Genomic DNA, 25,745 nt, shown 5'->3' with positions numbered 1-25,745 from the left:
AGGGAAACATTCCAAGTATATCCTCGCTTCACTGCATACAACAAAATAAATCCCAGATAGATAAATGTGGTAATATAAAAATCTATATAAAACCAGATGTTCACCTTTAATACAGTTAGAAAATATAAAACAAAAAATAAGTTTCATTTTGTGCTAATCAAACTAGTAAATATTATAGCAATAGTAATTTTTATTGCTAGAATAGGTGCTAGAGACACACACAATGATACACTCAAGTGAAAGTGTATTGTCTACAACTCTTTTTAGAAATGATTTTTGGGGGCGCCTGGGTGGTTCAGTCAATTAAGTGTCTGCCTTTGGCTCGGGTCATGATTCCACTGTCCTGGGATCAATCCCCACATCAGGCTGTCTGCTCAGTGCACAGTCTGCTTCTCCCTCTGCCTGCTGCTCCCTCTGCTTGTGATCTCTCTCTCTCACAAATAAATAAAATCTTCTTTAAAAAAAGAATGCTTTAAAGAAAAGGAAATGACTTTTTAGTTTGGATGGGCTCAAAAAAGTTTAGACCATTTAACCAGAAATGTTATAAGGAACCAGGTATATGTACAAATATGCACATACAAAAATGTCCACTGGTCTATAATTTAGCATAGATTTTTAAAAAATTTTAAAGTCCAAGCATTCTGGGTATTGGGTGGCTCAGTTGGTTAAGGACCCAACTTGATTTTGACTCAGGTCTTGATTTTTCAGGGTCATGGGATCAAGTCTTGCAACAGGCATTGTGCTCAGCAGAGAGTATGCTTGAGAATTCTCTCCTACTTCCTCTGCCCCTCCCTCTCTCTCAGTTCTCTCTCTCTCAAATAAATCTTTATTTAAATTTTTTTAAAAATTAAAAATAAAGTCCAAACATTCAATTATAAAAGATTATTTTACAAGGACAGTACACTACATTTATTAAGATATAAGTTACTAATAAAGATTTCCTTAAACACTTAAATATCTCCTAAAATTTGATAAATAAGTCCCACATAATTAATATACTATCTTGTCAGAGAAGGATAATTCCAGTTAGTTTAGTATAATAGATTGAGCTTTTATTTTTTTTAAGATTTTATTTATTTATTTGACAGAGAGAGAGATCACAAGTAGGCAGAGAGGCAGGCAGGGGGCGGGGAGGAAGCAGGATCCCTGATGAGCAGAGGCCCAATGTGGGACTCGATCCTAGGACAGGAGATCATGATCTGAGCAGAAGACAGAGGCTTTAACCCACTGAGCCACCCAGGCGCCCTAGATTGAGCTTTGAGTTACACCATTTACTATTTTGGGAACATTATACACAGTATTCCTACTTTCTGGACTCTGATTTCCAGTAAGTAATGAGAGGCAGGAGGGAAGAGGCCTAACTCTATGATGGTTTTAAGGATTATATAAGATGATTATAGATGTTCAATAAATGTTGTAGCTCTCCCTACATTTTCCTCCCAATTTTTCCTTGAGAGATATATCTAATAAAAATGTATACATGCTTTCCAGTTGAGTTACCCTACATTTATATATCATCATATAAATCTGGATACCAAGTTTTACTTAGGAGACAATAGAGACTAAGAAATGTGGTCATTTGTCCTGGCCACACAAGCGCTAAGCAGCAGATCTGCGGTGAGAAACCAGGTCTCCCGGCTCTCAGCTTATTACTGCAAAGCATGCATGAAATATCAATGCTGAAACTGAGGTAGCCTGTAAATACCTGAATGACTAAAGGACATCTTCCCACATTTAACAATTACCTTCTTGTTTCTGTTATCTATGAAGCGTTCTGACTTGGATGTGCCCCAACTTATTGTCTTGATCCTGTTTTCATTTTAATAGGGATTCAAATGTAGCAATAATAAGGCTTGCTGGAATTTGAATGAAGAAGTAGATTTTTTTTTTTTTGGACCATTTAGATTGGGAACCTTTACAAGGAGGAGACTGATGGTTATGGAGAAGAATTTATGCCAAAAAGACCTGACATTTATTTAAAACACAGTGGATGAATTGATCCCTGTCAACTAAGAATTCGTTTTAAAGACCAAATAACCCTAGGAATACATTTGCTGAATAAAGATTTTTTTTATGACCATGAAGATTATTACAGCATCATTCTCTTTGTATCTGCCTACTCACCTTTGGAAAACGGGAATATGAAACCAGAATAGATTGTGCTTCACTCTGCATGATTGTTCCGAGCTGTGTGGGAGAGCTGTGTGTGTTCTTTCTTGCATATCTCTGTGAAAATACATTATAGTGATCCTGATGGCCTGAGGAGTGGTGGGTGTTTTGCCATGTGGAGTTAGTAGTGTGTTTGTGGGATGGAAAGATGTAGGAGGGTGGTGTGATGTGTCGGGAACATGCATCATTGTATGAGTTAAGGATGAGTCAAGTATGTACCTACCAGGCAGCAAAATCTTTCACATGTGCTCAAGTGGGCCAAAATTTATTCTCAGTATACCTTGAATTAGATTTGAGCCTACCCATTGAAAAATTCATGGAATCACTTCCAATATTATCTTTGCAGTTAAATATAAACCAAAGGTAGCCATGGTAGCACAGGAGGGACTGATTTTCAAAGATATGGAAACACTCCATTTCCATCACTACCAAGAAATGAAATCAAACTTCCTAATTTACCTCCAATTTAGAATCAGTGCTGGCTTTTAACATGCTGTGCACAAAAGAGCTTTGGAAAAACTCAAAATTTCATGCAGAATTATGTACAAATTAAATGTTTAAAATTTGTTCTTAAAAATAGAACATGTCATGTGGCATTTAGATCAATTACAAATATAGGTTTTTTTTAATTATTTATTAATTTCAGAGAGAGAGAGAGAGAACCCAAGCAGGGGGAGTGGCAGAAGGAGAAGAAGAAAAAGGCTCCCCACTGAGTCAGGAGCCCAACACAAAGCAGGCTTCATCCCAGGATGCCAGGATCATGACTTCAGCCAAAGGCAGACACTTAACTGACTGAACCACCCAGGTGGCCCGCAAAAATATACTTTTAATTATTCATTACTTAATTAATATTGTTGCCCTGGGAATTCATTCATTCATTTATCCCAGTTTTTAGTAAACATTCTAAAAATCAGCAAAAATCATTTCAAAATAAAGATAAATCTTAAAAATAAAATGGAAAGACATTACAATTTTTTGTATAAGCAAAAGATACTTTAACTTACTAAGATCAGTAGTTAATCCACTCTGATTTCCCTAAAAGAAAAAAAATTATAACTTTGAGAAATCAGAGAATCTTAGCACCTATGAGGAATATTCCCAAGATTTTCCCATAACTAGCACTTATTTACAAGGATTCTTCAAAGTGACAACTCAATCCACAGGAAAAATCTCAAAAGGACACACACAGGAATTGCCTGTTTATACTGGTATCATTTTAAATCTTAGAGTAAAATATTCACATGAGGTCATTTTGGAACCTGTATGCAATTAATCCTTGTATAAGCACAAGTTCTTGACCGGTCATATGGAATTCTACTTGATGCCTGGCATACAGCCATTACCAGGTAATTTGTATAAGAGTTGTGCCTAGAAAGCTGGGCTGGATTATCTTTCGGCAACTCAGCAAGGGTCCCCCACTTCTATGCTCTCTTGTACCACAGGAGCTGAAAGCCTGGGAACTACACTTCCCAGAATCTCTGGGTTAATTCACACCAGTGAGAGGTATTCATAGGAGATCTGGAAGGAAGAAGGAAAGCAGAATGATCTTCACAGAAGTGAGATCTTGCAAAAGCCTCCTGTGAGTTCCTCACCTCCACTCTGAAGCTATTCTCATCACCCAGTAGTTTACTGTGCTTTCTAAAACTTCTGAAACAATCCAGAAGCAATGATACAATTTCTCTTTTTTAAAAAATCCATTGATTAAAAAAGATTCATTGAGAACCTTCTATGAGCCAGGTACTGGCAAGGCTCTGTTATTACAAAATCAAATGAACATTTCCCTTCCCCAAAGGAGCTTATTATAATTTTTATAACTATCTGACTACAACAAAAGACTCAAACCTACAGAGATTGATTTTCTCTCATTTACAGATGGGGAGAAGAGGCAGTGCTGGTTTGCTTTCACTGAATACTGAATGCAGCAATTTGATCCTGTAAAGCTGCCAAGGCAATGCCAACTGTCTATGACAGCATATGGGGGTAGACAGACACTCACATACACAGACACAGTGATTTTGTAAGCCTCTTTTATAAGATACCAAACTAAAAATAAAAGTTTTCATCAAGACTATATTTTATCACGTTAAAATAGCCTAATTTGCCAGGCTGTGGAAAAAAAGATGCCGAACCACTTCTGGCAGTTTGAAATGTGATCTAAATGTATTAGAAGATGAAATTTCTTTTCCCTCATGTACTCCAGAATCTCCTCACTGAATAGTATTACAAGTAGCATAAAGAACAGAATAGGAATGTTTATCATGTTCCTCATTCCTGTATGACTTAACAAATACCCACTTCCTTATATCAGACTGTAAAAGACCATAATGAGGAAATGATGAATAAATCATTTAAGCCAAATGTCTTTCATATGTAGCATAAGCCATGATTTTAAAACTAAAGTGTTTGTAATCCTAAAATACTCTGGGATGGATTCAGGATGTCCATCTTACATTAAATTCAAACAGGAGACACAGTTGTTTTTATAAGAGATGAACTTAGATAACACTAAACTTTTGATGTTGTCTTTTCACTGAAATCAGTGAAGAAGTCAGAAGGAAACAGAATAATTTGCTTTTCATTTTGAATTTTAGTCTGCACATTTTTGTTAATAAAAAACCTTTACTTTTACCCTTGTGACACTATTTAAGCATGAGTATTATATATGGAATAATTCACTAGGTTAACAAAGAGATTAACAATAATGTACAAATAATGAATACTGTTTTTCTGAAAATAAATAAATTGAAAAAATTAAAAAAAAAACAATAATGTACCCAGGAGCACCTGATGATAAAGAAAACCAGGGTTCAAAATAATCTCAACCAATATAAGTCACTGACCTTTCAGAACATAAACTTTCTCTCCATTAATGGCTCTGTGGATTCTCCACAGCCTTGTTCTAGCAAAATTTCTGTATTTTTCTTCTTCACCTTATTTAGAAGGACCAAAACAATCACCTTTTAAATGAATAGGCAAAACTAGAAATCTCAAACATGTCAAGGTGAAAATTAGTCATTAATAACAAATTGGAAACTATATCCAGAGCAACTAAGGAAGTTCAACTTCACATTATCTTAAGGGAAACCTAATGTTCTTGTAGAATAATACTGATAGTATGTGATTACAGTGAAAATATATCCAAAGGCAGGAATATAAGACCAAATGAAATCCAATTCATAGCAATGGGATGGTCACAAAAATTGCCACCCCAGCCAATGCCACAAAGTGAATGGTCAGGACAATCAAGGCAATGTCATGATGCTTCCAAGGAAGGCATGCCTTCACTTAGATCCCCAAATGGAAAGGGATATTGCTTATTATTGTGCTTAAATTGGTGAATAAATGAATGAGTGAGTCAGTGAATAAATATAATGCTCCTGATCTATCCAAGAACACACAGCAAACAGAAAATAAGACCAACACAAATGTGGAACAGCAAACTCCAATTACAGAGAGAAGAAGCCATTTCTAAGTTAAATAATTACAGATACTTTTCAGGAAATATCACAGGGAAAAACATCCATGGAAAACCTTTGATAAAAACTCAACGTTTGAAACAAAATACTACCACATGCTAGCTCATTGAACATAGTAATAAAAATAAATAAAAATTAATTAAAATTTTTTAAATACTATTTGAAACAAAAAGTATTCTGAAAACTGAAAATAATAATCCTAAAACAATTGCATGGCCAGTTCACAAAGAACTTTCAGCACTGCTGATGAATTCACTGCTTCCCATTTTCTGGTGTTCGTCAAATGCCTGGGGATTTTTTTTTTTTAAGATAGATTTGAAGGGTTGCCTGGGTGGCTCAGTCCATTAAGTGTGTGCCTTCAACTCAGGTCATGATCCCAGGGTCCTGGGATAGAGCCGCACATCGCGCTCCTTTCTCAGTAGGGAGCCTGAATCTCCCTCTCCCTCTGCTGCCGCTCCCCGTTTGTGCTCTCTCTCTCTCTGTCAAATAAATAAATGAAATCTTTAAAAAATATATATATTTATATATTTGTTAAGTGGGCAAGTATTTCTTGAAAAAGAAATGCATATGATTTCTCAGTAACTTCATCATTACAAAGTCCTTAGTTGGGAAGAACTGGAAGTTCATATCACAACAAACTATTTTTATTGTTGAGTATTTGAATGCTTAAGCTAATGCATCATAAAATGTATAATGTCCTCATTCCAGAGAGGATTCAATTCTATTTTCCTACTTCCATGTCATTTATAACTACTTAAGATGAAGAACTGTTTCAAGTATTGTTTTAAGTAATTCCTGAAGTTATACAATTCTACCTGACAATTTCAATTAAAATTCACACATTTAGAGTGTTAAAATGAGGTGAGCATCGTCTCTTAGATAATTCTGTCTTAGACTTATTTCTATCTAGGTGTGATATATGTTACTAAAGAAAAAAAATATTTCTGCTAGGCTTATAATTATACTCTTAGATACAATCTCATGCATTTATATTTAATCTTTGTAGACAAGATAATTTCAATAAAATTTGGGTTCCTGTAACAGAGAGATAGAGAAATAAGAGAGAAGCCTGTTTCTCATTTAAGTAATAGCCTAAATACAAGCATTATACTCTGCTACAGAGGCTCTATGATATGTGGTATCTAGGCTTCTGTTATCATTCCCAAATTTGCAAAAGTAGTAACACTTCCTCTGCATGGTCAAGATGGCTTAGCTCTATCCTGTGAAGAGAGAAAAAGAAAAATGACAAGGCATCCCTATTATTTAAGAGCACAAACTAGAAAGTGAAACAAAAATTTCTATCCATATTCTATTCAACAAAGATTGGCTACATGATTCATATATGGTTGAAAAAAGCAGGGAAATCCAGCCTTTATTGTGAAAAGCCATAGCATGCCCCAAACTCAAGGCTTCTATTTTGTGACAGAGTAGGTAAGAATAAATATTGAGATATGTCTTTGTTTTGCTAGCCTCCAAAACAAATGCTTACACAAGGGGATGATTTTAAATAGTGATCTTAGAAGCACAAATTTTAAAAATGGAAAAAGAAAGGGAAAAAACCCAAATCATAGAGCATCAATAAGCAGATTACTTCTATAGAGTTCTAGTCCTTTGGGTACACTTGAAACATGCATCAGAATCATTCCACCTGAGAGAGGGAGACTGAGGCTTTCCTTTAAGACCACTCTCCCCATTGGACAAGAGTTTCCTATGAGAATATTCGTGATCTCACCCTTCTTGGTTGCGATGTGCTATATAACAAGCTTGTACCATAACAAGAGAAAGACTTCAGGCAAAAAGGAAAAGAATCCCAGCCCTTCTGGTAGGAAGCCAGAAATGTACTGGAAATTTCACTGTTAATGCATGTAATCTCAGGTGGTCACTGGGATATGGGACTCCAACAATAACTACAATAGGCAAAACTAACATTCTTTGTGTTTCATTAAAATGACTTTTTTTTAACTTAGAAAGTTTGTCTCTTATCTGTCAATATTCCAAGCCTAAAATTACAATATCAAAAGAATATCTCCTGCAAAATTTACATTTTATATGTCTTCATGTGTAAAAACAAATCTCAAAAAACTGTCAAAATACTCTAATTTGGGGGACACATTTATATAATTGGCTTGAGTATCTTTTATATGAGAGAACCATAATCATATTCTGTTATGCCTAGTAAAATCTACCTATTATGACAATAATTTTTAAGAGCAAAAACTTCATGCTCTAATAGTTTTGAAAATATAAGACTAGAACTGTTATTTAAAAGTTAATATTAATTATATCATGTCTCTATTATAGTACTCCCAGCATTCTAAACTGTACATGTTAATATTGAGTTGCATCTCCTATCATTATAAAACATTTGAGGACAAAGTATTTGTCTTATTAACTTTCTAATCCTCATGGAGACAATTCTATGCATTGTTTATAATGTGTATTCAATTAAGGCTTGCTGAACTGAAAACATTCTCCCATTTAAAACTTCACTCACATACAGAATAATGAACAAAAAGTGATAAATCCCATCTCTGCAAACAGAAGTCACTGGCAGCAAATAGCTAAAAAATAATAATAGTATCAAGAATAGAGAAGATGAAATTATTTACACTAGTAATACATAAGAAAAAATAATACTAAAAAATAATGTATCGTGGGGCACCTGGGTGGCTCGGTCAGCTAGCATCCAACTCTTGATTTCAGCTCAGGTCATAATCCCATGGTTGTGAGATCAAGCCGTGCATAGGGCCGCATGCTCAGCTTGAGATTCTCTTGCTCCCTCTCTTTCTGTCCCTCCTCTGGCTCTCTCTCATTCTCAAAATAATAAATAAAATCTTTTTTAAAAATTGAAAAAATAATGTGTCCTTTGCTGACTTTTATCACTCAGATCCTACTCTAAAATTAGGTCCTGGCAAAAATTTAGTTTATATAAGGACAGGATATTCCTGGCCACTTCTTGAGAACAGGATGCAAGTCCTTATCATCATGCAAAGACCAAAGATGTAGATTAATATTTGGCTTGAAACTTAAATATTATTTAATATCTCCTAGAGAATGTAACAATATATCATGACAGGATCATAATAAAATTATTTTCCATTAAGAATTGAATCCAAGGTTAGGTCCACCTTGAACTTTTTCAAATCTCACTGGCTAGAATAGCAAAATGACCCTTTAGTCAGGGAAGCAAGAGTTCATGCACCTAAAACAATGCCATATTCAAACTACAGCACCTATAAATATCAAAATTTTTATTTTTTTATTCTTAACTTGGCTATTTTTAACACTATGTTTTCAATTTAACTCATATCTGATTAAGAAATATTTTGTACTTCATTCACAATATGACTCAGGGCCAGAAGTTAGTGAAATACACAGATTGGGTTCATAATAAACAATAATATAATGATATATTATAAATATATTTATATATCTATGTGCATGTATATACAGTATAATAGTGATTATAACTACATAAATAATAATAGTGTAATACCTGGCCCTGTCCCCAATCAAAAGAATCAGAGTCTCTGATGCTGAAATATAATAATCTTTCCCAAAGACTTTCCAGGTTATTCTAATGTTGCAGGCATGGTTAAGACCTATCAGAATCAAATAGAAACAAACAAACAAAAAAAACCACCATATTGTTGAAGTAACATCATATCTCATTACAATTACCTGGTAAAAACATAAGGATGCTATTCCGTGACACAAGAAACTATTAAAGATGGAAATTTAGCATGCAAAATATCCTATGAAAATGTAAAACACTGAAAGAGATAGTTTAATAATAGGTGTTTAAAGAACAGATCTTCAATTTGCTGATTATTTTCCTTATCTATTATCTTCTAGATGGAATTACAAATAACTAATATACTTAAAGGACTCTCAACATATAAGAGGAGTTGCATCTATCAAAATGGAGGAGATAATAGTTCTTAATAAGCAGTTTTCAGAAGTAAAGAAGCAAATTCAATTATAACATTGAATTCTTAGAAGAAGGGGAAAGTGTTTGGTGGCACCAGCCTGGCTCAGCCTTTAGAACATGCAACTTTTGACCTCAGGGTTGTGACTTTGAGCCCTGTGTTGGATGTAGAGATTACATAAATAAAAAAAATAAATAATAAATTTTTTAAAAAACTCAATATTTTACCTAAGCAAACTAAAAATAAAATATCAAAGCTATAGATTGAAAACTTCATTACCATTTCTTGTAAATTTTTTCTTCTTTCAAAACCAATAATTACATTGAATTATAAACACTAAAAATGGTATGTAAGCATTGCTTTTATTTTTAAATATTTATTGTGTATCCATATAACTCAACTAACATGCATGTTTTACATGTTTTGCAATTAACCATAACTCTCATCTTACATGTAGCAATAAATTATCTTACAACTGAAAGAAATCTCAGTTTCACTAATTTTCAGTTTAGGAAAAAGTCAAGGATCACAATTTCCTCAAATATGTTTTATACACCTGAAACTATTATAACATTGTGTTTTAACTATACTTTAATAAGAGTAATAATAATAATAATAATAATAACTTCCTGAAGACTACAAAGGAGTTCTCAACAAGGAATCACAACACTTGTTACCATTAGTACTTTAGTCATATTGCAAGTAATGTAATGTGTCATTCAGAAAGCAATAAAAACAAAATTTTTTGCTATTTTCAGTTTTCTAGTGCAAGAACTTCTCACTCAAAGCATTTCACACAAAGCATTTCACACAAGGAGTATCTACATTCATATATTTTTCTCTTACCTCAATGTCAACATGTTCTTTCAAATAAGCACAAAAGCATTACATTTATGACTAGGATGCTTAAATTACAGTTACTAGGATGTGAGAATGTATCACACAAGTAATTTTCATTTACTGTGCGTATTTTGATAAAACAAACAAAAACTTTAAAAAGTTCTAACATAAAGAATTTGTTGTACATTCAAGCTCAGAGGCTTAAGTTTCTGATAGTATACTCAGTAATCTTTTTAGATGGGTCACTAAAAATCTATGATTTAGTGTAGCATCTTAAATGTACCTTTGCGACAGAATGCTACAATGGAAGCTTCAGCTGAGACCCTAAAATGAAAGGTGTCAAATATCAAAGTGGGATGTCAAACTAAATAGAAATAGCAAAGTAGGTGATGAAGAACCATTTGGATGAGTCTTCAACTCCATCAACATTAAGAACTTAAGAGAGTATAGACAAGAAAATGTTGTTTAAAAAGATTTTTAAAAAGAGTTTTCAGTTTTCTCTGAGTCAAAAAAAAGGCCTGGAATATTCTTTGGCATAGATTCTGTCCACCATTTTATCACTTGTTGACAATCTGCTGGACCAAATGTACTGGACAATCACCCACCAGACCTCTTACCACCTATTCCCAAATAAAGCTTTGAACCTGGATACTTCATGTTGGATTGAGGGTTTGAAGGGAAGATCTTGCCCCTTCACCAAAGGAGATTAAATTGAATCAGTGGGAAATTTCCCTTTGAGCAGAGGAAGCAGTGCACACAGTGCCACAATAAATTCCTACTATATTTTCCCTGTTCAATTGTGTTCTTTATTAGGCAATAAAGACCATTTTATTGACTACTCACTTCAGTTTCATGTAAGGAGTAATTTTGATATTCATGTCATCTAGAATATTAATGATTATTTTGAACAGAGTAGGGCTGAGAGCACACTCTTGTGACATAATGTTAAATACATTAGCAATTCTTTCCAGGTTGGTCTTGATATATTAATCATATCCTAGAGGATATGATTAATATATCAACTACCATATGTCACTGATTTTAAGACCTACATTTTTTCACATCTTAACATTTCTAAAATCAAATAGGGTCTCATAATTTCTGTTGACCAGGCAGTGGTCAATGGCACTGTTTCATTGCCAGTCCTTGTACTAACATCAAAATGAGCAAAATGAAAACTTACAAAATGTTCGACAGCTGTTTTGGACATAAAAGTGAGGTTTCTTTGATAACTACCGCATGACCAATTCTATTCAAGCCACAGAGTTCCATACTGTGTGGAAAAACACACACCTCAATGACTAAGTTAAAACATGATTCATAAGAATCTGGATGAGAAGACATTTTAGAGATAACCAAAGAATTAATTTCATTTAAATGTTTTTTTTAATGTGTATGTGTGTATATGATATGAGAAATTTACATCAAAAATACAACTCTTTCAGTAAATATAAGGTAACACTTCCAGGGAATAAGAAAGTATTGTGTCATACTAATTGAAAATGTATTTATTTTCTTTCTTTGTGTTATGGAATGAGGAAAGATATAATTACTGACATTTTAGGTTTATAATATAAACATCACATATTAAAATTATTATATTAATTATATCCTAATATAATGTGAAATATAATTATATAAAATTATAGATAGCAATCAATACAAAATATAATGTATAGCTATATACAATAGTTATTTTAATATAATCATTTATTAACTATATTGTGTATTTTATATATTAAATATTATAATATAAAGTATTTATTTAAGAAATATAAATTTGTCTCTTAAAGAATAGGAAAAAAAGAACAAAGCAAGTTCAAAGTTATCAAAAAGCAGGAAATAATAAAGACTAGAGGAGAAATAAACAAAATACATGACAGAAAACCAAAAGAAAAAAAGATCAAAGAAACTGAGTTATTCTTTTAAGATCAACATAAGTGATAAAACTTTAGCCAGACTAAGAAAAAAATGACAGAAGATTCCAATAAATAAAATCAGAAATGGAAGAGGAGACATTACTAATGATACTACAGAAATGAAAGGAATAATGAGAATAGTAGGACAACTACATGCCAACAAGTTGGATAACTAGAAGAAATGGAAAATATCTAGAAATATTCCACCTACAAAGACTGAATCACAAAGAAACAGAATATCTGAACAGACCAATAACTGATGACAAGATTGAATTAGTAATCAAAAGCCTCCAACACAGAAAAGCCCAGGGACTGTTCTGTTGCTTCACTAAAGAGTTCTACCAAACTTTTAAAGAATTATTAGCAATTCTCCAAATTCTTCCAAAAATTGTAGAGGAGGGAACACTTTTAAACTCACTTTTAAGGCTAACATTCCCCTATACCAAGTCCAGGAAAGGATACTATAAGGAAACTACTAGCCGATATTCCTAATAAATAGAGATACAAAAATCCTCAACAAAATATCACCAAACTGAATTCAACAGCACATTAAGATAGAGGATCATAGGGGAAGGGAGGGAAAAATGAAACAAGATAAAACCAGAGAGGGAGACAAACCATAAGAGAATCTTAATCTCAGGAAACAAACTGAGGTTTGCTGAAGGGGAGGGCAGTGGGAGGGATGGGGTGGTTGGGTGATGGACACTGGAGAGGGTATGTGCTATGGTGAGTGCTGTGAATTGTGTAAGACTGATGATTCACAGACCTGTACCGCTGAAACAAATAATACATTACATGCTAATTTAAAAAAAAAACAGAACATTATAAACATCATACACCATGACTGACTAGGATTTATCCCTAGAATGCAAAAAATATTCAAGATAAGAAAATCAATAAATGTGATACATTAGATTAACAGAAAGACAAAAATCGTATGGTCACCTCAATAAATAGAGAAAAAGTATTTAACAAAATTCAACAACTTTTCATGATAAAAAGTCCCAACTAGGAATAAAAGATTGTATCAACAAATAAAGGCCATATATGCAAGCCACAGCTAATATCACTCAGCTCAGTGAAAAGATGCAAGAGTTTTATAACATGGAACAAGAAAAGGATGGCCACTCTCACTACTTCTATTTAGCATAGTACTAGAATTGCTAGTTATAGAAATTAGGTAAGAAAAAATAATAAAAGGCACCTAAATTTGAAAGGAAGATGTAAAATTATGTTTGCAAAAGACATGATCTTACATGTAGAAAAACTTAAAGATCACACACACACACACACACACTCTTAGAACTAACAATCATATTTAGCAAAGTGGCATGAAACAAAATACCATACAAAGATTAATTGCAAGTCTGTGCTCAAATAACTAATAATCTTAAGAAGAATTCTTTTAAAGCACATTCACAGTAGTATAAAAAAGAATAAAATTCTTAGGTATAAACTTAAATAAGGAGACAAAAGATTCATACACTAAAAACTACAAATCATTGCTTAAAGAAATTAAAGAAGACACAAATAAATGAAAAGACATCCTGTGTTTGTGGACTGGAAGATTTCATATTATTAAAATATTCATACTACCCAGTATGATCTACATATTCAATGTAATCTCTATTATTATCACAAGGACACATAAATAAAAAAACAATGCTAAAATTCACATGTAATTACAAAGGACCCCAAATAAGCAAAGCAATCTTGAAAATGAGGAACAAAGCTAGAGACCACACACTTCCTTATTTCAAAACATATTGCAAAGATACAGTAATCAAAACAGTATGGTACAGTCATAAAAACAGGGATATAGAGCAATGGAATAGAATAGAGAGCTTAGCAATAAACCAATACATAAATGGTCATGATCTTCAGCAAGAGTGGCAAAGACAACACAACGGGAAAGGATAGTCTCTAACAAATGACGTCACAAACACTGGATATCCACATGCAAAAGAATGAAACCAGATATTTTTACTGCATACAAAATCAATCCAAAAAAAAATTAATTTTAAATTTAAACTTGTTTTTAGTAAGTTTTTTTAAACTTTTATTAAAAACTTAAACATAACACCAAAAACTATGAAACTCCCGCAGGAAAGGAAGAAAATCTCCATGATATTGGTTTTGGCAATGAGTTAGATATGACACTAAAGGCAAAGGTTAAAAAAAAAAAAAAAAAGCAAACATTGACAAGTGGGACTACATCAAACTAGAAATCTTGTACACAGCAAAGGCAACAACAGAATGAAAGGCAAACTATGGAGCAGGAGAAAATACTTGCAAACCTTATATCTCATAAAGAGTTAATATCTAAGATGTATAAGGAATTCCTATAACTCCACCGGAAGGAGGAGGAGGAGGAGATGGGGGTGGGGGGGGAGGAGAGGAGGGAGTAAGAGAACAAGAACAACAAGAACAAAGAGAACAAGAAGAAATACAAATGGCTAACAGGTGTTCAACATTACTAATCATCAGGGAAATGCAAATTAAAATTATAATGTGATATCACCCTCATATCTGTTAAGATAGATATCATTTTTTAAAATAATAAATGTTAGCAAGGATGCAGGGAATTTAGAATATTTGTACACTGCTGATGGGAATATAAAATGGTACATCTATAATGGAAAACAGTGTGGAGGTTCCTCAAAAAATTAAGAGTAGAATCAACATATGATCCAACAATCCCACTTAGGGTATTTATCTAAAAGAACTGAAAATAGATTTTCTATGAGATATTTGCCCTCACTTTGCATTGTAGAATTATTCACAATAGCCAAAAGGTAGAAACAATCTAACTGCCCATCAACAGAGGATTGGATAAGAAAATGTAGTGTATATATACAATCGAAATTATTCATCCTTTAAAAAGAAAGGAAATGCTTTCATTAGCTACAAAATGGATGAATTTTGAGCTTGAAATAAGCTGGTAAATAATGGATAAATACTGCATGATTCCATTTATACTAAGTGTCTAAAGTCATCAAACTCATAGAAGTGGAAAGTAGAATGGCTCTTGCCAGAAGCAGCGGTGGGAGGTATATGGAAATGGGGAATGCTATTGAATAAGCATAAAATTTCATCCCAGCAAGATGAAAAATGTTCTAGAGATCTGCTGCACAACAATGCACACATAGTTAACAATACTATACTGTGCATTAAAAAATTTATTAAGTGGGTAGACTTCCTGTTATGTTTTTTACCACAATAAAAACAAATAGATTCTATTGCTTAAATGCCTATCCGTAAAACATGGATTATGTATATGGGTTAATGTATATAAGTTAAATATATATACATAATATATTATTATGAGGGCTAACTTATTAACATACATATAATTTATGGAATAGTGCCTGGAATGTTGTCAGTTGCTATTGTTTATTTTTATATAAACTCATAAATAAAAAATACACTGATTTTGTGTTATATAAATAAGTATCCTATTGATGTTCAATAAATATTGATAACTGATTGATAATTATGAAATGTAAAGATAGTGAGTCAAGGCACCAAACAATGTCACTAATTAAACCAACAGTAAAATTCCCCAGCGGGGTAGTTGTATGAAAATTGCTTGATGATATCTTGATAGTGCACTGTTCTTTTGTCACTATTAAACTTTGTTGAAAGCAACTGGCAGAAGATTACTACTATTATTATTTTCTCATTCACAAACATTGACTTAAATTTGTTTTCTCATATCTATTATCAATTTATTTAATGACACCAAGTAATAAACAATATATTAACGCCATGAAACTGTGTAGCATTAACTGAGATTATGTATAGATGCTAAAATATGAGCAAGAATACTTGGATTCTACTACTGGATTGCCCCTAGTAGCTATATGACCTCAGGAAAATTATTTTTTTTTTAAGATTTTTTTATTTATTTATTTGACAGACAGAGATCACAAGTAGGCAGAGAGGTAGGCAGAGAGAGAGGAGGAAGCAGGCTCCCTGCCGAGCAGAGAGCCCGATGCGGGCCTCGATCCCAGGACCCTGGGATCATGACCTGAGCCAAAGGCAGAGGCTTTAACCCACTGAGCCACCCAGGTGCCCCCTCAGGAAAATTATTTAAACTTCTCTGGGTCCACATCTCTCTCTAAGAGAATGAGGATAGACAACTGAGGTGTATTCCAGGACTAATGTTTTTTTTCCTAACCTAACTTGAATATAGCTAGGCCTTGACTTCTTCCTATTTTATGGCAATTTCCCATTAACTATCACATTTAAAAGATAAAAGTCCCACATTCGAAATGCTCTGAAATATATTCTTACTCAAGTTACTGAAGGACAAAGGGAGATGCATGAAATGGCATGACACAGAGCAATTTGCTCTATAATTTGTCTATGCTATTTTCTGTTCCCAAATATCCACAATGGCTTGCTCAGAAATTATCTTCTCTCTCTGACACTATATTTGATTTCCAAAAATCTTTCCTCTTAAAATAACCTCTGGTGCTTCTGCATTGGCTTTTATTTGCTCTACACTCTCTCTGTACTGATCCACACTCAGCCATATGTTATGTAGATCAACTTAGCCTTTGTAGATTTCAATCAATACTTTTTACCCATTATTCCAATCAGCCCAACAGAGCAAAGTAGGCAAACACTTATAACTTAATTCTTTTCCTTTTATCTGTATGAAATTTTCAAATGTTGCCAAAAATTCTTGTCCCAATTCCGATCCAATCATTTATAACATTGAACATAACCCAAGGAATATCCTTGAAAAGAGACTCACAGCTTTGGCAGTACCAATAGTGACATTACTGCCAGACACAAGATGTGTAATTAATATGCACGACACAATGCTTTTTCTCTTAGGCAAAATGCTGGTTGTTGAGAATACATTGTAGATCTTGGCTAAGAAATAGAAAATAATAAGTGACTTACAGTTATACTTTCTTCTATTTGTAGGAGATTCTTCCATTGTGTATTGGGCTCAAAGTAAGATAAAATCTTCTCAGCCAAATTGCTTTCAGAAATAAGTTGTAAGATTTGTTACCAAATACCACATTAAACAAATTACCAAAATTTCTACAAACAATCTATCATTTTGCCTTCTTTTATTTTTATCTATGTATTTATCAGAAAATAAAATGTTTCATTTGCATTACATACACTTAGAAATACACTAAGTGAGAAATTCCAATGATATGAAGAAAACTTTAATGACTAGAATCATTCAATTATATTTCACAGAACAAGACACTGAACTGATACAGAGACCTATCTAAAGTGTAGTTTGAGGAGCCTGGGAAGATGGTGGAGTAGAAGTATCCTAAGTTCACCTCATCCCACAAATACACCTAGGTAACAGCCACATCAGGGTAACTAATGTAGAAAAGAAACCAAAGTCTAGCAGACTTTCCATAATTAATCATACAGATGTGGCCATATTAAAAATAGTAGGAAGGGTGGAGTCCCACTCTGGAACCAAACTAACCAGCAAGACTAATCACAAAGGGGAGGGATACCACAAGCACAAAGAAGGAGAGGAAGAGACCCCACACCAGACACCCCAGATACAGAGGACTTATCCTGGGAAGACAAGTTCCTATACCACTGGGGTCTGAAACTTAGAGGGACTTAATTTCCTGAGTTTTTACAACCACTGGAGCTTAACACGAGGAACTTTTAAAAGCAGTGGCCTCAACACGGAAGAGTCCTAGGGCAATGGGAAAGTAAGTCCCTGCCCTGAAAGAGAGAGCAGTAAAAACAACCCCAGCAAGATACAGCATAAAACTTACCAGTTTAAAAAGAGCCTAGGGTATATGGGAAGATTTATTTACTCATCACAGAACTTAGACAGAAGTGGCATATCTTTAGGAAACTTCTCTAAGAACAAAAGAGCTGGTGGGCACCAGCCTAGCCTAGCCTAGCCTATATATACAGACACGGCAAGACCACATGCACATTTAGCTTGCTAACACCATGCACCCCAATCCCAAGTTCTCCTGCAGACTTCCTTCACCCAACCCACCCCACTCTGTGAGAGTCCCTCCAAAGCACCATCACATGCCTATCATTCTTCAAGCAAATCCAACAGTAGCCAGTACCATTCCAAAGTGACTCTTCCCCTGGGAAGAGGGGAAAATAAGCACATACATGATTTCTACTGCATCTCTAGCACTAAACTGGGGGAGACATCTGATCTAACCAACAAAAATCTCACAGGGGGCTACACAAAGAGAGAGCCCTGTAGTTCAGGGTCATGATAACCCCAACAGACAGACTGGGGGAAGACATCTGCCTGGCTGCTGGCGCCACCCACCAGTGAAAACCTCTCAAGGGACAATGCAGGAAGAGCACCCTGCAATTCAGTGCAACTGCAGTTCTGGCAAACAGGTTGAAGGCAGGCATTTTGAAGACCCCAGACTGGGCTCTTAATAGTACAGGGACTAAACTCTGCCCACAACAGGCAAATGACTGGACTGAAGGCAAACATGGCTCAACCACAGCAGGATGCATGCAACACACCCAGAAGACACTAGGGAAGCACCAGGTTCTGATGAACATGGTACTTTGTACTACAGGGCACTACAGGACCTCTTCTTTTTAAAGCAACTACTTCAAAGATCGGAGACATAGCTGACTTCCTAATACATAGAAACAGATTCAGAAAGTTAGACAAGATGAAGAGAGAGAGCAATATATCCCAAATAAAGGAACAGGAGAAAATCACAACAAAAGAGCTAAATGAAATGAAATATACAATTACCTTGAGAGAATTCAACGTACTGGTCAGAAAGATACTTACTACACTTGAGAAAAGAGTGGGAGAGAACCAATCTGACATGAAAAACTCAATCACTGAAATTTTTAAAAATACCCTCCTGGGGATCAACAGTAGACTAGAAGAAGGAGAAAAATGGTTCAGTGAGCTAGAAAACAGAGTTAATGGAAAACAATGAAGCAGAAAAGAAAAAAGAAAAAAAGGAATAATAAAAATTACAATAGGTTAAAGGGATTTTAGCAACATCATCATGAGACAGGAAAACTGAAGAAAGCCCATGAAAAACACTGTTTTGTTTTGATTTTCCTTTTCCAGCTTCTATTCCCACTAGGACCTACACCCACACTCTACACATGTCTTAGAGTTCTGATAATGTATTTCCTCCCTGTAAAGGTCTCAAGGTGTTGATAATTTCTTTGAAGTCTTCCAGCACAATAGAAAACATCTAAGGAGTGATTGAGTAAGGTTGTCATGGACATTTTCCAAGACCACTGACTCCAGACACCTTGATGCCAAGACCCCTGGCTCCAAGGCATAAGAGATATAGAGGATACTTGAGCACTCTTCCTTGTTTTAATCAGTTCCTGGTTACCTGAGAGGACATGTACATTAGACAACAACCTAAATAAAAACCCCAGACTCGTGGCGCCTGGGTGGCTCAGTGGGTTAAGCCGCTGCCTTCAGCTCAGGTTATGATCTCAGGGTCCTGGGATCAAGTCCCACATCTGGCTTTCTACTAGGTGGGAAGCCTGCTTCCCTCTCTCTCTCTCTTTCTGCCTGCAGAAAAAAAAAAACAAAAACAAAAACAAAATAACCCCAGACTCAAAGCAAAAATGAGACTCATTCTTCTTTCCCTTTCTGAGTTTCCCAGATGCTCTTGTCTGTATTTGCACTCTCTCTTTATCAATAAACTGCTCTCACTTCCTACCAGCTCACATTTGATTTCTATTCTGCATGAAGTCAAGGACCAACTCTCTTGGCTGGTCCTGCAAGATGCCCCTCTAGGTCATCAGACCCAGCCATCCTACATCAATCAAGCATAATAATATTCACATTATAACAATCCCAGAAGAAGAAGAGAGAGAAAGGAAGACAGAAAATTTATTTCAAGAAATAGCTGAAAGCTTCCTTAATTTAGGGAAGGAAACAGAAATCCAGAACCAAAAGCCACAAAGAACCTGCAAAAACAAAAACAAAGACAAAAAAAAAAAAAAAAAGAGAGACCCACACCAAAACAAATAATACTGAAAATGGCAAAAAGTAGTAATACAGAGATAACTGTTAGAGTGTCAAGAGAAAATAGTCACACACAATGGAAACCCAAAATATCCATCAGCTGATTTTTTTTTAGGAGAAGCTTTGCAGACCAGAAAGGAGTGGTATGATATATTAAAAGTGCTGAGAGGGAAAATACCCTGCAAGTAAGAATATGCTATCCAGCAAGGCTATCATACTGAAGAGGAGAAATAAACAATTTCTCAGACAAACAAAAGTTAAAGAAATTCATCACTACTAAACCAGCCTTATAAGAAATATTAAAGGAAAACCTTTGAATGGAAAGGAAAGGCCACAGTCAGGAGTAAGATAATTAGAAAAGGAAAAAAAAATTTACAGGTACATACAAATACAATAAAAGTAGTATATTAATCATTTATAAAATCACTATGGAGGATAAAGCAAAAAAGCAGTAAAATTCATTATATCTATAAAATCAGTCAAGCAATTCACAAAATAAAATGATATAAAATATTACGTACATAAAATGTGGGAGGGGAGTAAAAATTAGTGCTTTAAGAATAGGTTCAAACTAGGGGCACCTAGGTGGCTCAGTGGGTTAAGCCTCTGCCTTCAGCTCAGGTCATAATCTCAGGGTCCTGGGATCAAACCCTGTATCAGGTTCTCTGCTTAGCGGGGAGCCTGCTTCCCCTCTCTCTCTCTCTCTGCCTGCCTTTCTGCCTACTTGTGATCTCTGTCTGTCAAATAAATAAATAAAATCTCAAAAAAAAAAAAAAAAAAGAATAGGTTCAAACTAAAGTGACCATCAACTTTATATAGACTGTTATATGCATAGAAAGTAATAGATAAACCTAATGGTAACCAAAAAACAAAACCCAATTGTAGATATGTAAAAATAAAGAGAAAAGCATCCAGGCATAACATTAAAGAAAACCATCAAACCACAAGGGGAAAGAGCAAGAGAAGAAGGAAACAGAAAACTGAAAAAAATAAAATAAATAACAAAATGGCAATAAGTACATACCTATCAATAATTACTTTGACTGTAAATGAAATAAACACTGCTATCAGAAGACATAGGGTGATGGGATGGATAAAAAAGCAAGACCTATCTATATGCTGCCTACAAGAGATTCATTTTAGACCTAAAGACACATGCAGATTGAAAATGAAGTGATGGAAAAACATTTATCATGCAAATAGAAATGAAAAGAAAGCAAGGGTAGCAATATTTACATTGGATAAATAGACTTTAAACAGAGACTATAACAAGAAAGAAGGACACTACATAATCATAAAGGGAAAGTTCAACAAGATAAAACAATTGTAAATACCTATGCACTCTAACATAGGAACACTTAAATACATAAGCCAGCTAATAACAAACATAAAGGAAGTTGTTGATAGTAATACAATAATAATAGGAAACTTTAATACCACACTGTCATCAATGGATCAATCAAACAAAAAATCAACAAAGAAACACTAGCTTTGAAAGAATCATCGTATCAGATGAATCCAACAGATATATTCAGAACAATTCATCCTAAAACAGAATACACATTCTTTTCAAGTGCGTATAGACATTTTCCAAAAAAGATCACGTTAGGCCCCAAAACGTATCCCAGCAAATTCAAAAAGATTGAAGTCATATCATGCATCTTTTCCAGCCACAATAGTATAAAACTAGAAATCAACCACAAGAAAAAAAATCTGGAAAGGACACTAATACCTGGAGGTTAGATAACATGAATGGGTCAACCATAATTTAACCAAATTAAGGAGGAAAACAAAAAGTATATGAACACAAATGAAAATGAAAACACAATGGTCCAAATCTTTGGGATACAACAAAAGGTAATTCTAAGAGGTAAGATCATAGCAATGCAAGCCTATCTCAAATAAACAACCTAAACTTATACCTAAAGTACTAGAAGAACAAACAAAACCAAATCCAGTAGAAAATAGGAAATAATAAAGTTTAAAGCAGAAATAAGTGAGACTTAAAAAAAAAATAGAACAGATCAATGAAATCCGGAACTGGTTCTTTGAAAACATCAACACAACTGACAAACCTTTAACAAGACTCCTAGAGGGAGAGGAGAGAGTGACAGCACTCAAAAAATATAATCAGAAATGAAAGAGAAGAAATAATAATCAACATCTCAGACATACAAAGGATTATAAGAGAATATTATTAAAAAATATATGCCAACAAATGGCACAACCTAGAATTAATGAATAAATTCCTAGAAATATAACCTCCCATAACTGAGTCAAGAAGAATAGAAAATTTGAACAGATCAATTACTAGCAATGAAATTGAATCAGTAATAAAAAAAAAAAAAAAACCCTGCCAACTAAGTCCAACTAGAGAGCTTCACAGGTGAATTCTTCACAGGTAAATAACACTTAAAGGAGAGTTAATGCCTATTCTTCTCAAAATATTCCCAAAAAAGAAGAGGAAGAAAAGCCTCCAGATCAGAGGCAAGCATTACTCTAATCCCAAAACCAGACACTACAAAAAAAAGAAAAAAACAAACCATTATTTCTGATGATTTTAAAACCCTCAACAAAATACTAGCAAACTGATCCAACAACACATTTTTAAAAATCATTCACCATGATCAAGTGGGATTTATTTTAAGAATGCAAAGGTGGTTCAATATTCACAAATCAATTGATGTGATACATCACATTAACAAGAGAAAGGATTAAAACCATATGATCAGGGATGCCTGGGTGATTCAGTCTGTTAAGCATCGGCCTTCAGCTCAGGTCATGATCCAGGGTCCTGGAATGGAGGTCTGCAAAGGGCTCCTTGCTCAGCAGGGAGCCTGCTTATCCCTCAGCCTTTCACTCCCCTTCCTTTAGAGTACTGTCTCACTCTCTCTCTGACAAACAAAATCTTAAAAAAGTAATTATATATATATATATATATATATATATATATAATCATTTCAGTAGATGCAGGAAAAAATATTTGACAAAGTACATCCATTCATTATAAAAATTCTCAATGAGAAGGTTTAGCAAACATTCCTCAATATAATTAGGGCCACAGTGAACATCAAACTCAATGGTGAAAAACTGAGAGCTTTTTCCCTAAAATCAGGAACAAGAAAAGGATACCTACTGACATCAAAATGTGAAATTTGAAACCATAAAATTCCTGGAAGAAAACATAGGCAGTAATCTCTGACATTAGCCATAGAATAATTTACCTGGATATGTCTTCTCTGACAAGGGAAACAGTGCAAAATTAAACTATTGGGACTACACAAAAATAAAATCTTTTGCACCGCGAAGGATACCATCAACAAAACAGAGACAACCTACTAAATGGCAGAAGATATTTTCAAATGATATATTTGATAAGGGGTTAATAGCCAAATTATACAAAGAAGTTACACAACCCAACACCAAAATAACAAGTAGTTCAATTTTAAAAACTGGAAGAAGATAAGAATAGTTTTCCAAGTAAGACATACAGTTTATATAAGGATTGCCACTCCTGCTTTCTTCTGATGTCCATTAGCATGGTAAATTGTTTTCCACCCCCTCACTTTAAATCTGGAGGTGTCTTCGGGTTTAAAATGAGTTTCTTGTAGGCAACATATAGATGGGTTTTGTTTTTTTATCCATTCTGATACCTATGTCTTTTGATTGGGGCATTTAGCCCATTAACATTCAGCGTAACTATCGAGAGATATGAATTTAGTGCCATTGTATTGCCTGTAAGGTGACTGCTACTGTATATTGCCTCTGTTCCTTTCTGATCTACTACTTTTAGGCTCTCTCTTTGCTTAGAGGACCCCTTTCAATATTTCCTATAGAGCTGGTTTGGTGTTTGCAAATTCTTTCAGTTTTTGTTTGTCCTAGAATCTTTTAATCTCTCCTTCTATTTTCAATGATAGCCTAGCTGGATATAGTATTCTTGGCTGCATGTTTTTCTCATTTAGTGCTCTGAATATATAATGCCAGCTCTTTCTGGCCTGCCAGGTCTCTGTGGATAAGTCTGCTGCCAATCTAATATTTTTACCATTGCATGTTACAGAATTCTTTTCCCGGGCTGCTTTCAGGATTTTCTCTTTGCCACTAAGACTTGTAAATTCTACTATTAGGTGATGGGGTGTGGACATATTCTTACTGATTTTGAGGGGGTTCTCTGTACCTCCTGGATTTTGATGCTTGTTCCCTTTACCATATTGGGGAAATTCTCTCCAATAATTCTCTCCAATATACCTTCTGCTCCCCTCTTTCTTTCTTCTTCTTCTTCTTCTTCTTCTGGAATCCCAATTATTCTAATGTTGTTTCGTCTTATGGTGTCACCTATCTCTCGAATTCTCCCCTCGTGGTTGAGTAGCTGTTTGTCCCTCTTTTGCTCAGCTTCTTTATTCTCTGTCATTTGGTCTTCTATATCGCTAATTCTTTCTTCTGCCTCATTTATCCTAGCAGTGAGAGCCTCCATTTTTTATTGCACCTCATTAATAGCTTTTTTTATTTCAACTTGGTTAGATTTTAGTTCTTATATTTCTCCAGAAAGGGCTTTTATATCTCCCAAGAGGGTTTCCCTAATATCTTCCATGCCTTTTTTGAGCCCAGCTAGAACCTTGAGGATCATCATTCTGAACTCTATATCTGACATATTACCAATGTCGGTATTGATTAGGTACCTAGCCTTCAGTACTGCCTCTTGTTCTTTTTTTTTTGTGGTGAATTTTTCTGCCTTGTCATTTTGTCCAGATAAGAGTATATGAAGGTGCAAGTAAAATACTAAAAGGGTGGCAACAACCCCAGGAAAATATGCTTTAACCAAATCAGAAGACATCCCAAATCGTGAGGGGGGAGAAAGGGGGTAAAAAGAGGTTCAGAAAGAAAAAAAAAAGAAAAGAAACAATTAAAAAAAGAAAATGAATAAAGAAAAAATATAAAAATGAAAAAAATATATATATATTAGATAAACTAGTTAAAAAAACGTTTAAAAAGAAGATGTGGTCCATATACACTATGGAGTATTATGCCTCCATCAGAAAGGACGAATAGTCTACGGCCATACCACCCTGAACGCGCCCGATCTCGTCTGATCTCGGAAGCTAAGCAGGGTCGGGCCTGGTTAGTACTTGGATGGGCAGAAAGGACGAATATCCAACTTTTGTAGCAACATGGACGGGACTGGAAGAGATTATGCTGAGTGAAATCAGTCAAGCAGAGAGAGTCAATTATCATATGGTTTCACTCATCTGTGGAGCATAACCAATAGCATGGAGGACAAGGGGCGTTAGAGAGGAGTAGGGAATTTGGGTAAATTGGAAGGGGAGGTGAACCATGAGAGACTATGGATTCTGAAAAACAGTCTGAGGGGTTTGAAGTGGCGGGGGGGTGGGAGGTTGGGGTACCAGGTGGTGGGTATTATAGA

Source organism: Neovison vison, chromosome 11 (assembly GCF_020171115.1).
Source record: "Neovison vison isolate M4711 chromosome 11, ASM_NN_V1, whole genome shotgun sequence".
Classification (NCBI taxonomy): domain Eukaryota; kingdom Metazoa; phylum Chordata; class Mammalia; order Carnivora; family Mustelidae; genus Neogale; species Neogale vison.
Note: the sequence above shows the minus strand (reverse complement) of the source record.